This window comes from Nerophis ophidion, linkage group LG01 (assembly GCF_033978795.1).
Source record: "Nerophis ophidion isolate RoL-2023_Sa linkage group LG01, RoL_Noph_v1.0, whole genome shotgun sequence".
Classification (NCBI taxonomy): domain Eukaryota; kingdom Metazoa; phylum Chordata; class Actinopteri; order Syngnathiformes; family Syngnathidae; genus Nerophis; species Nerophis ophidion.
Window position 1 is genome coordinate 78,030,812 of NC_084611.1, and position 13,665 is coordinate 78,044,476.

Below are 13,665 nucleotides of genomic sequence, written 5' to 3' on the forward strand. Positions count from 1 at the left end.
TACGAAGGTCCTGCAGTCCTGGGTTCAAATCCAGTCTCGGGATCTTTCTGTGTGGAGTTTGCATGTTCTCCCCGTGAATGCGTGGGTTCCCTCCGGGTACTCCGGCTTCCTCCCACTTCCAAAGACATGCACCTGGGGATAGGTTGATTGGCAACACTAAATTGGCCCTAGTGTGTGAATGTGAGTGTGAATGTTGTTTGTCCATCTGTGTTGGCCCTGCGATGGGGTGGCGACTTGTCCAGGGTGTACCCCGCCTTCCGCCCGATTGTAGCTGAGATAGGCGCCAGCGCCCCCTGCGACCCCAAAAGGGAATAAGCGGTAGAAAATGGATGGATGGATGGATATATATACATCTTTTTTTTTTTTTTTTTTTTTAATAAAAATGAATAAAAAAATATTCTGCGGCCCGGTGGTTGGGGACCACTGGCATAACCTACAGAGATACAAGGAATTGCTATTGCGACATCTATTGGACACATTTAAAACAGCAGTTTCTTTCATTAAAAAATTCCGGCTAATTTTTATACTTAGGTTTGACACCCCTGCTCTAGGTGGAAGTGGACTTCTTGTTGGCTGAAGTGTGAACATGTTAGATCCACTATGGACTCGACTTTCACAATATTATGTCAAACCCGCTCGACGTCCATTGCTTTTGCGGTCCTCTCCAAGGTTTCTCGTAGTCATTCACATCGACATCCCACTGGGATGAGTTTTTCCTTGCCCTTATGTGGGCTCTGTAGCGTGGATGTCGTTGTGGCTTGTGCTGCCTTTTGAGACACTTGTGATTTAGGGCTATATAAATAAACATTGAATGACTGATTGATTGACATATTATTTTGTTTCTTAAAAAAAGTTGGACTTATGAGCACATAGGTGTTTTTTGGATAAAAAGGTTTTTAAAACTATCCATCCATCCACCCATAATGACATCATAACTCTTCAATGTATACTTAAAAACTACAGTTTGAAAAATAACGTTTATACCATCATCCGTGTCAGTAGTAATGTTCACACTTCAGCCAACAAGAAGTCCACTTCCACCTAGAGCAGGGGTGTCAAACCTAAGTATAAAAATTAGCCGACATTTTTTTAATGAAAAAAACTGCTGTTTTAAATGTGTCCAGTAATAACCCATTTATCACTCCAAAGTGCATATTGCAGCGATTGGAATACTCTTTAATGATAATCATTTGGAAAAGTCCGGCAGGCCATGTTAAAAGCTTAACGGGCCGTATTTTGCCCAGATCTAAGACGGTCAGCGAGAGCTGTCCACAGCCTAGGTGCACTTGAGCTGAAGGCGTGATTTCTGTGTACTAAATGCTAGTCATTGTGGTTTTATCAGTTGCGTAACGCCTGTTCCGCTGTTCCGCTGTTCCGCTTCCAAATAATTTTGCTTGAGCTCTATCTTATCAGTAGACTAATGACATACTATACATGACTAACAGAAAGGCTGTACGTGCAGCTGCAGTAAGTACATCAGGGGTCTGGAACGTTTTTGGCTGAGATAGCCATTAAAGACAACGACAAACCATGTTTCCATATAAGTTGGGAAATTGTGTTGGATGTAAATATGAACGGAATACAATGATTTGTGTCGTGGAAATTTCTTAAAGACGATCCTTTAGTGACAAATAGCTTTAAAATGATCTATTAAAGTAACAAACAAATAATAACAAGCTTTGCAAAGCGAGACCAAACCTGAACGACACATCCGTTCGTTCCAGCTTGTTGTAACTCCTTTGGGATTTTACATGACAATTATACATTCTCAGACGTCCCACCCTCCATGCTCATTCACATACAGTACACCAGTGGAATGAATACCCAAAGTCATGTGAAGAAGGAGAGGGTGTCGTTTGCCCAGAAGGGGGTGGGGGGTCACTCAGGAAAGGGGAACAATTTAGCTCTGTTGGGGGTCAAGAATAGATGACACATGTGCCCAGGTCAACTATAGTCCACGTTACATCAAAGACACAGGAGACAGAGCTTGATCAGATAATAGATGTCTTGCTAAGTGTCACATTCCTGAGCCCAATAAACAACTTTTGGCGACCCGTTCAAAGAACATCATCAATTAAAACAAGTACAAGTAATTTTGCTATCACATTTGCAAATCATTTTTAACCCATATTCAGTTGAAAATGCTACAAAGACAACACAGTGGATGTTCAAACTGATAAAAAAAAAAAATTTTGTGCAAATAATCATAAACTTTAGAATTTGATGCCAGCAACATGTGACTAAGAAGTTGGGAAATGTGGCAATAAATACTGATAAAGTTGCGGGATGCACATCAAAGACTTATTTGGAACATCCCACAAGTGTGCAGACTAATTGGGAACAGGTGGCTGCCATGATTGGGTATAAAAACAGCTTCCCAAAAAATGCTCAGTATTTTACAAGAAAGGATGTTCCGTTTGTCCACAACTTCGTGAGCAAATATTCAAACAGTTTAAGAACAAAGTTTCTCAAAGTGCAATTGCATGAAATGTAGGGATTTCAACATTTACGGTCCATAATATCATCAAAAGGTTCAGAGAATCTGCAGAACTCACTCCAGGTAAGCGGCATGGCCGGAAACCAACATTGAATGACCATGACCTTCGATCCCTCAGACGGCACTGTATCAAAAACCAACATCAATCTCTAAAGGATATCACCACATGGGCTCAGGAACACTTCAGAAAACCACTGTCACTAAATACAGGTTGTCGCTACATCTGTAAGTGCAAGTGGAGCAGCAACATAGATGATGCATCAGATGGTCCATCGTTCGCAATAGATCATTAGTCATTTAGTGATTTGCCCTGAAACCGGATTGAAAGGTTTCACAGAGATTGTTAGATGCTAAGCGGACTCCTCTTCCTCCTATTCACGGAATGGCAAAAAGCCGCTGCCTGACCAAGGCTCAGAAAATCTGTAGAGACTCCTTCCACTCCCACCAAAGACGGCTTTCACTGCTGGACTCTAGAAAGAGGTTCCGCAGCCTCCGTAGCAGAAGCTCCAGGTTCTGTGACAGTTTCTTCCCTCAGGCCATAAGACTCTTGAACGCATCAAAATAATCCCCTCAGTTTCTACCAAAAATGGATTAACTCGCTGTAATACAAAGACAATATAACATACATCCATAAACATGGATGCATATGCAAAAGTGCAATATATTTATCTGTACATAAATCGATTTATATCTGCACCTTATTGCTCTTTTATACTGCACTACGACGAACTAATGCAACAAAATTTTGTTCTTATCTGTATTGTAAAGTTCAAATTTGTACGACAATAAAAGGAAGTCTAAGAATTAGTGGGGCTGTATAGCTCGGTTGGTAGGGTGGCCGTGCCAGCAACTTGAGGGTTGCAGGTTCGATCCCCGCTTCCGCCATCCTAGTTACTGCCGTTGTGTCCTTGGGCAAAACACTTTACCCACCTGCTCCCAGTGCCACCCACACTGGTTTAAATGTAACTTAGATATTGGGTTTCACTATGTAAAGCGCATTGAGTCACTAGAGAAAAGCGCTATATAAATATTATTCACTTCACAATTACCATTTGGGGAAAAAAAACATGCGGATTAGACATTAATGCTATTCAAACAAAGCATGGATCAAAACTCCTGCAATATGAAAAACAAACTAAAGATATTTTTTCTTAAAATCTTACAAAGGAAAAAACAGACATTTGAAGTTTTAAAAGTTTAAAAACATTTACCATTCATGCAAAACTAATTGTTCATCTTTTTTTTTAACTGCATGATGTGGCTTGAAAGCTTAGTTAGACCATATAATCAATGACACGATGTTGAAAGATATGTTTTCAAGTTGGCAAAATAAAGTTATTTGTCTGTAGTTTTTTAAAATCAAAACACCTTTTAGAAGCAAAGAAAGACTTATTTCTAACTCATTCTGTGTTACTAAAGTAAGATTCAACTCAGCATTAAACCACAAGTAGTGTTACAATATATTTTTGGAATGTGATGTCATCGTATCATCAGTTGTCTTAGCAACTGTCTTAGCAGTTGTCTCATCCAACGATGTAACGTGGTTACGTTCAATGATTCCTATTCCTACAGCAGAGGAAATCTGACGTTATTAACTGGATTAAACATACTATTATCGCTCATACGTCTTGTCATTTACCCGGCTATCAAACCATTTGCATCGCCCCCCTTTTCCCAATTTTTACCGTTAACACAGTCGGTTATTTGCACTCATCCCATAGGCGACCTCCAAAGTTGATACAGTACTCAATACACTGCTAAAATCTACATAACGTGATCGATCGCAAGAGTTCAAAAGAGGTACTTTAAACTCCAGTGTAGGGTGTAATCAAACAAACATACATGCTGCTTTCCCACAAAAGTTATTCCTATGGAAAAATGACAAAACACTCGAACACACATACAGTTTAAATATTAGCTCGGGACATGTTGACACTTCCAGTCCAATCCACTTTATTTATATAGCACATTTCAAAGAAACAATAACAAAGTTTCACAAAGCGTTGCACATGAGTTAAAACACACATTTAAAAGAAGGATGAAAAAATGTCAATTGTAAAAAAAGAACATTTCACTAAAAAGACAATAAATACTTAAAAGAAAAGAAAATAGACTAAAATCACATAACTCTGGCGTTGGCTTGAAAACTAAGTCGTAAAATGAAATTAAAGTAAAATTATTAATTCATTCACTAACCGTGTTACAAAAAAATCAGTTAGACTGATACATAATGCCGGATACAATGAACATAAAAATACTTTATTTATTGAATCAATATGTATGTACATACATAGGTATGAATATACCTATGTATGTATGAATATACCTATGTATGTATGAATATACCTATGTATGTATGAATATACCTATGTATGTATGTCTATACCTATGTATGTCTTGTCTATACATATGTATGTATGTATGTATGTATGTCTATACATATGTATTTATATACATAGGTAAGTATGTGTATACATGTGTGTATATATATATATATATATATATATATATGTGTATATATATATATATATATATATATATACACATATGTATAATGTTTGTATATACATATGTATAATGTTTGTATATACATATGTATGTATGTATGTATGTATGTATGTACGTAGGTATTTATGTATATACATATGTGTGTATGTATATATATATATATATATATATATACACATAATGTTTGTATATACATATGTATAATGTTTGTATATACATATGTATGTATGTATGTATGTATGTATGTATGTATGTATGTATGTATGTATGTACGTAGGTATGTATCTATGTATATGCATATGTATGCATGTGTGTATACTGTATACATATGTATGTATGTAGGTATGTATGTAGGTATGTATGTATATGCATATGTATGCATGTGTGTATACTGTATACATATGTATGTATGCATGTATATACATATGTTTATATGTGTGTGTGTGTATGTATGTATGTATGTATGTATGTATGTATGTATGTATACAAATATGTATGTATATACATATGTATACATGTATGTATATACATATGTATGTATATATGTATGTATATACATATGTATGTATGTATGTATGTATATATATATGTATGTGTGTATATACATATGTATGTATGTATGAATATACATATGTGTGTGTATGTATGTATGTGTGTACGTATGTATGTATGAATGTATATACATATGTATGAATGTATATACGCATGTATGTATATACAGATGTATGTATGTATGTATATACGTATGTATTAAGGTATATACATATGTATGTAGGTATGTATATATGTATCTACATATGTATGTATAAACATACATATATATACATATATGTATGTATATGTATGTAAATGTATGTATATATGTTTGTACTTACATATGTATTTACATACATATGTATGTATATACATATGTATGTATATATGTTTGTACATATATGTATGTATGTATGTATGTATAAATAAACGTATGTATGTATGTATGTATATACATATGTATGCATGTATATACATATGTCTGTGTATATGCATGTATGTATGTATGTATGTATATACGTATGTATATATGTATGTATGTATTGATGGATGTATGTATGTATGTTTTTAGTTATATTTGTATGTACATATGTATGTATTTATATACATATGTACGTCTTTGCGTTTGTATGTGTGTATGTATATACGTATATATGTTTGTATGTACATATATAGGTATGTATATACTTACTTATGTATGTACGTATATATGTATGTATGTATATATTTGTTATACGTATCTATGTATATAAATACGTATTTATGTATATACGTGTATATGTATGTATGTATGTATGTATGTACTTATGTATGTATGTATGTATGTATGTATGTATGTATGTATGTATGTATGTATGTATGTATGTATGTATGTATGTATGTATGTATGTATGTATGTATGTACTTATGTATGTATGTATGTATGTATGTATGTATGTATGTATGTATGTATGTATGTATGTATGTATGTATGTATGTAGGTAGGTATATACATATGTATGTATGGATATACATATGTATGTATGTATGTACATATGTTTATGTATATACATATGTATGTACATATGCTGTTGGGCATGGAGGCAGGTCACATCAGCTTCATCTTACGCTCCACTTATGTTGCCCTTCCCTCCCCTTCCAACCTCAAACAGTGGTATGGAGAGGACCCTACATACCCCCTCTGTCCATCTCCAGCTAACCTCAAACACATTCTCTTTGGCTGCAAGACAAGTCTGTCACAAGGGCGCTACACCTGGCGGCACAACCAGGTTCTGAAGTGCCTAGCAGCCACGTTAGAGGCCAGAAGAGCGAAGATCAATGCCCTGCCCCCGCCAAAAGTTCATCCTACAGCCACAAGAGAGTTCATCCGAGAAGGTGCAGAGTCCACCAAAGGCCATATAACAGACATAGGCCAGCTCGGAAGGGCTCGTGACTGGAAAATGGCGGTGGATCTTGATCAAAAGTTCTGCTTTCCTTAAGATAGCCATGTCAAACCTCAGACCAGACATTGTGCTCTGGTCTTCCTCACTGCGTATTGTGTATATAATAGAACTCACTGTTCCCTGGGAGGCTGCTGTGGAGGAGGCATTCGAACGCAAAAGCCTTAAGTACACCGAGCTGGTAGTTGATGCTGAGCAGAATAGATAGAAAGGCAAGGTCTGCCCAGTGGAAGTTGACTGCAGAGGTTTTGTGGGCCAGACAACAATCAGGCTGCTTAAGGACATCGGAGTTCGAGGCCAAACCCTGCGAAACACCATCAAAGCCCTCTCAGGAGCAGCAGAGACAGCCAGTCGGTGGCTGTAGGTGAAGAGGAGAGACACCATCTGGGGATGTAGTAAGACCTACATCACATAATGGTTAAAAGCAGAGGGGGATCACCAGGGACGCCAGGTGTTGCCGATGAGCCCTCTGGAGGTGTCGTGGGCCTATCATTGAAACGCCGGTGAAGGAGGGTGCCTGCCTGATGACCCCAATGAAGCTGACAACCATTACCCTTCCTCCTCTCTGCCCCCCCCCCCCCCCCCCCCATCTTGCAATCCCACCCAACCAGGTCCAACACCACAACCGCTCTGAGGCAAAGCTGAAGGAGGTAGCCTATTATTTCCACTCTGCCCAGGTTATTTTGTATCATGGGATTGTTCTATCTAGTCCTAAAATTGAACAAAACTATACACATATGTTTATATGTATGTATGTATATACATACATACAAACATACATACATATATTTATATGTATATACATACAGACATACATACATATGTACATGCATACGTATAAACATACATACATACATACATACATACATACATACATACATACGTACATATGCAAAAAAATACATATGTATATACATACATACATACATATGTAAATACATACATACATACATACATACATATGTATATACATACATACATACATACATAAATACATGCATGCATATTTACATACATGCATACATACATACATACATACATACATGCATACATACATACATACACACATACATACGTACATACATACGCACATATGCAAAAACATACATATGCATATACATATATACGTATATACATACATATGCAAATACATACATACATACGTATATACATACATACATACAAATGTATATACATACATACATACATACATAAATACATGAATGCATATTTACATACATGCATACATACATACATACATACATACATACATACATACATACATACATATATACATACGGACATACATACATACATGTATATACATACGGACATACCTACATACATGTATACATATGTACATACATATATGTATATATTCTCCCATACGTATATATATATATATATACACACACACAAACATACATACATACATACATACATACATACATACATATATACATACCTTCATACATATGTATATACATACATACCTTAATACATATGCACATACCATCATACATATGTATATACATATGTATGTCTGTATGTACGTGTATATATATACTTATGTATGTATGTATGTATGTATGTACGTATACAAGTATGTATTAATGTATGTACATACGTATGTATTTATGTACATAAAAATATATATATGTACGTGTGTATGTATGTATATACGAATTTATCTATAAACATATCTATGTATGTATGTGTATATGTATGAATGTATGTATGTATATACATATGTATGTATGTATATACATATGTATGTATATACATATATGTATGTATGTGTATATATTTAAGTATGTACATATGTATGGATATATATGTATGTATGTATGTATGTATGTATGTATGTATGTATGAGTATGTATGTATGTATGTATGTATGTATGTTTGTTTGTTTGTATGTATCTAAGTTCATATGTATGTATGTATGGTTTTATAAACATATGTATGCATATACATATGTATGTATATACATACATATGTATATACATACATATGTATGTATGTATATACATATGTATGCATGTATGTATGTATGTATGTATGAATGTATATACATATGTATGCATGTACATACATACATACATACATATGTATACACATATGTATGTAATTACATTTGTATGTTTGTATTTACATATGTATGTATTTATATGTATGTATATATACATACGTTTGTATATATACATATGTATGTATATACATATGTATGTATATATGAATGTATATGCATATGTAAGTACGTACGTATAAATGTATGTACATACATATAAATGCATGCATGTATGTATGTATATACATACATATGTAATCATGTATGTGTGTATGTATATACATACATATGAAATTATATACATATATGTATACATATGTATGTATAAATATATATGTGTGTATGTATATGCATATAGATGTATTTATATGTATGTGTATATATATACGTATGTATATACATATGTATGTATGTATGTATATACATATGTAAGTACGTACGTATAAATGTATGTATATACACATTAATGTATGTATGTATGTATTTTATACGTTTGTATGTATGTATGTATGTATTTATGTATGTATGTATGCACATACATACATATGGAATTATATACATTTGTATGTATGTATGTATGTATGTATGTATACACATATGTATGTATGTATACACATATGCATGTATGTAGGTATATACATATGTATGTATGTATGTATGTATATACATATGTATATATGTATGCATGTATGTATGTATATACATATGTATGTATGTATGCATGTATATACATACTTACATATGTATGTAATTATATACATATATATACATATGTATGTATGTATGTATATACATATGTATGTATGTATGTATGTATGTATATACATATGTATGTATGCATATACATATGTATGTATGTATATGCATATGTATGTATGTATGTATGTATATACACAAGTATTTTTGTATGTATGTATATACATATGTATGTATGTATGTATGCACATGCATATGTATGTATGTATGTATGTATGTATGTATATACATATGTATTTTTGTATGTATGTATGTATATACATATGTATGTATGTATGTATGTATATACATATGTATGTATGTATGTACATATGTATTTTTGTATGTATGTATATACATATGAATGTATGTATATACATATGTATGTACATATGTATGTTTTTATATACATATGTATGTATGCATGTATGTATATACATATGTATGTATGTATATGCATATGCATGTATGTAAATGCATCTGAATGTATGTATATGCATGTATGTATATGCATATGTATGTTTGTACGTGTCTACATATGAATTAATGTGTGTATGTATATACATATGTATGTATTATGTGTGTATGTATATACATACATATGTATGTGTGTATGCATATACATATAGATGTGTGTATATCAACACAAATGTATGTATGTACGTATGTATGTATATACGTGTTTATGTATATACATATGTATGTATGTATGTACATACATATTTATGTATACACATATGTATGTATGTATATGTATGTATGTATGTATGTATGTATGTCTGTATGTATGTACATACATATGTATGTATATTCATATTTATGTATATGCATATGTGCGTATGTATGTATATATACATCTGTGTAAAAGTTTGTATGTGTGTATTTATGTATGTATGTATGTATGTATGTATATACATATGTATGAAAATATGTATGAAATAATTTATTAATGTATTTATTTGTATACATATGTATATATGCATGTATGTATATGTGCAAAAATCACAAGCTTACTTCATCTCTACAGCACTGTTTCATGAGGTGTTCCCTCAATAGTCAGGAAATTGAGGATCTCCTGATGATACCACGGTATCGAGCACTATTCTCTGGATAATCCAATCAAAACATATTTATATACATATGTATGTATGTGTGTATGTATGTATGTATGTATGTATGTATGTATGTATGTATGTATATACAAATCCATGTATGTATGTATGTATGTTTGTATAGACATATGTATGTATGTATGTTGATCCATATGTATATATGTATATAAATGTATGTATATACATTAGCATGTATATATATTTTATACATATGTACGTACATATGTATTTAAATGTATGTATTTACATATGTATGTATGTATTTACATATGTATGTATGTATATATGTATGAATAGTTTATGTATATATACATACACGTACGTATGTATGTATGTATGTATAGATGTATGTATAGATGTATGTATGTATGTATGTATATCCATACATATGTACTTACATGTGTATGTATGTATGTATGTACATACATATGTATGTATGTATATACATGTGTATGTATGTATATACGTATATTTTTATGAATGTAAATACATATGTATTTATGAATGTATGTATTCATGTATGCATGTACTTATGTATGTATATACATATGTATGTATGAATGTATGTATTTAACTACTTATGTATGTATTAACATACATATGTATGCATGCATAAATGTATGTGTATCTACATATGTACATATTTATGCATATGTATGTATATATATGTATGTATGTATGTATGTATGTATGTATGAATGTATTTATATACATTCGTAAAAATGTATATACGTTTGTATGTACATACATATGTGTGTATGTACGTACGTATGCATGTATGTATGTATATACATATGTACGTGTATACATATGTATACATATGTATGTTGGTATCTATGTATATACATATGTATGTATGTATGTATGTATGTATGTACGTATGTATGTATAAACAAATGTATGTATGCATGTATATACATATGTATTTTTGTATGTATGTATATACATATGTATGTATGTATGTATGTATGTATGTATGTATGTATGTATGTATATACATATGAATGTATGTATGTATGTATGTATGTATGTATGTATGTATGTATGTATGTATGTATGTATGTATGTATGTATGTATGTATGTATGTATGTATATACGTATGTATGAATGTATGTATATACATATGAATGTATGTATATACATATGAATGTATGTATATACATATGTATGCATGTATATACATATGTATGTATATATGTATGTTTTTATATACATATGTATGTATGCATTTATGTATATACATATGCATGTATGTATGTATGCATATGCATATGCATATGCATGTATGTAAATGCATCTGAATATATGTATATGCATGTATGTATATGCATATGTATGTGTGTACGTGTCTACATATGAATTAATGTGTGTATGTATATACATATGTATGTAATATGTGTGTATGTATATACATACGTATGTATGTGTGTATGCATATACATATAGATGTGTGTATATCAACACAAATGTATGTATGTACGTATGTATGTATATACGCATTTATGTATATACATATATATGTATGTATGTACATACATATTTATGTATATACATATGTATGTATATGTATGTATGTATGTATGTATGTATGTATCTATGTATGTATATACATATGTTTGTATATTCATATGTATGTATATGCATATGTGCGTATGTATGTATATATACATCTGTGTAAAAGTATGTATGTGTGTCTTTATGTATGTATGTATATACATATGTATGAAAATATGTATGAAATAATGTATTAATGTATTTATTTGTATACATATGTATATATGTATGTATGTATGTGTGCAAAAATCACAAGCTTACTTCATCTCTACAGCACTGTTTCATGAGGTTTTCCCTCAATAGTCAGGAAATTGAGGATCTCCTGACGATACCACGGTATCGAGCACTATTCTCTGGATAATCCAATCAAAACATATTTATATACTTATGTATGTATGTATGTATGTATGTATGTATGTATGTATGTATGTATGTATGTATGTATGTATGTATGTATGTATGTATCTATGTATGTACGAATCCATGTATGTATGTATGTATGTATTTTTGTATAGACATATGTATGTATGTATGTTGATCCATATGTATATATGTATATAAATGTATGTATATACATTAGCATGTATATATATTTTTATACATATGTATGTACATATGTATTTAAATGTATGTATTTACATATGTGTGTATGTATTTACATATGTATGTATGTATATATATGTATGAATAATTTATGGATATATACATACACGTATGTATGTATGTATGTATATCCATACATATGTACTTACATGTGTATGTATGTATATACGTATATTTGTATGAATGTAAATACATATGTATTTATGAATGTATGTATTCATGTATGCATGTACATATGTATGTATATACATATGTATGTATGTATGTATTTAAATACTTATGTATGTATTTACATACATATGTATGCATGCATGAATATATGTATATCTACATATGTACATATTTATGCATATGTATGTATATATACATATGTATGTATGTATGTGTGTATGTATGTATTTAAATACATATGTATCTATGAATGTATTTATATACATTCGTAAAAATGTATATATATATATATATATATATATATATATATATATAATCGATGTACATATTTATGTATGTATACATGTATGTATGTGTGTATGTATGTATTTACATATCTATATATAAATTCATGTGTATATATACATATGTGTATATATATGTATATACATATGTATATA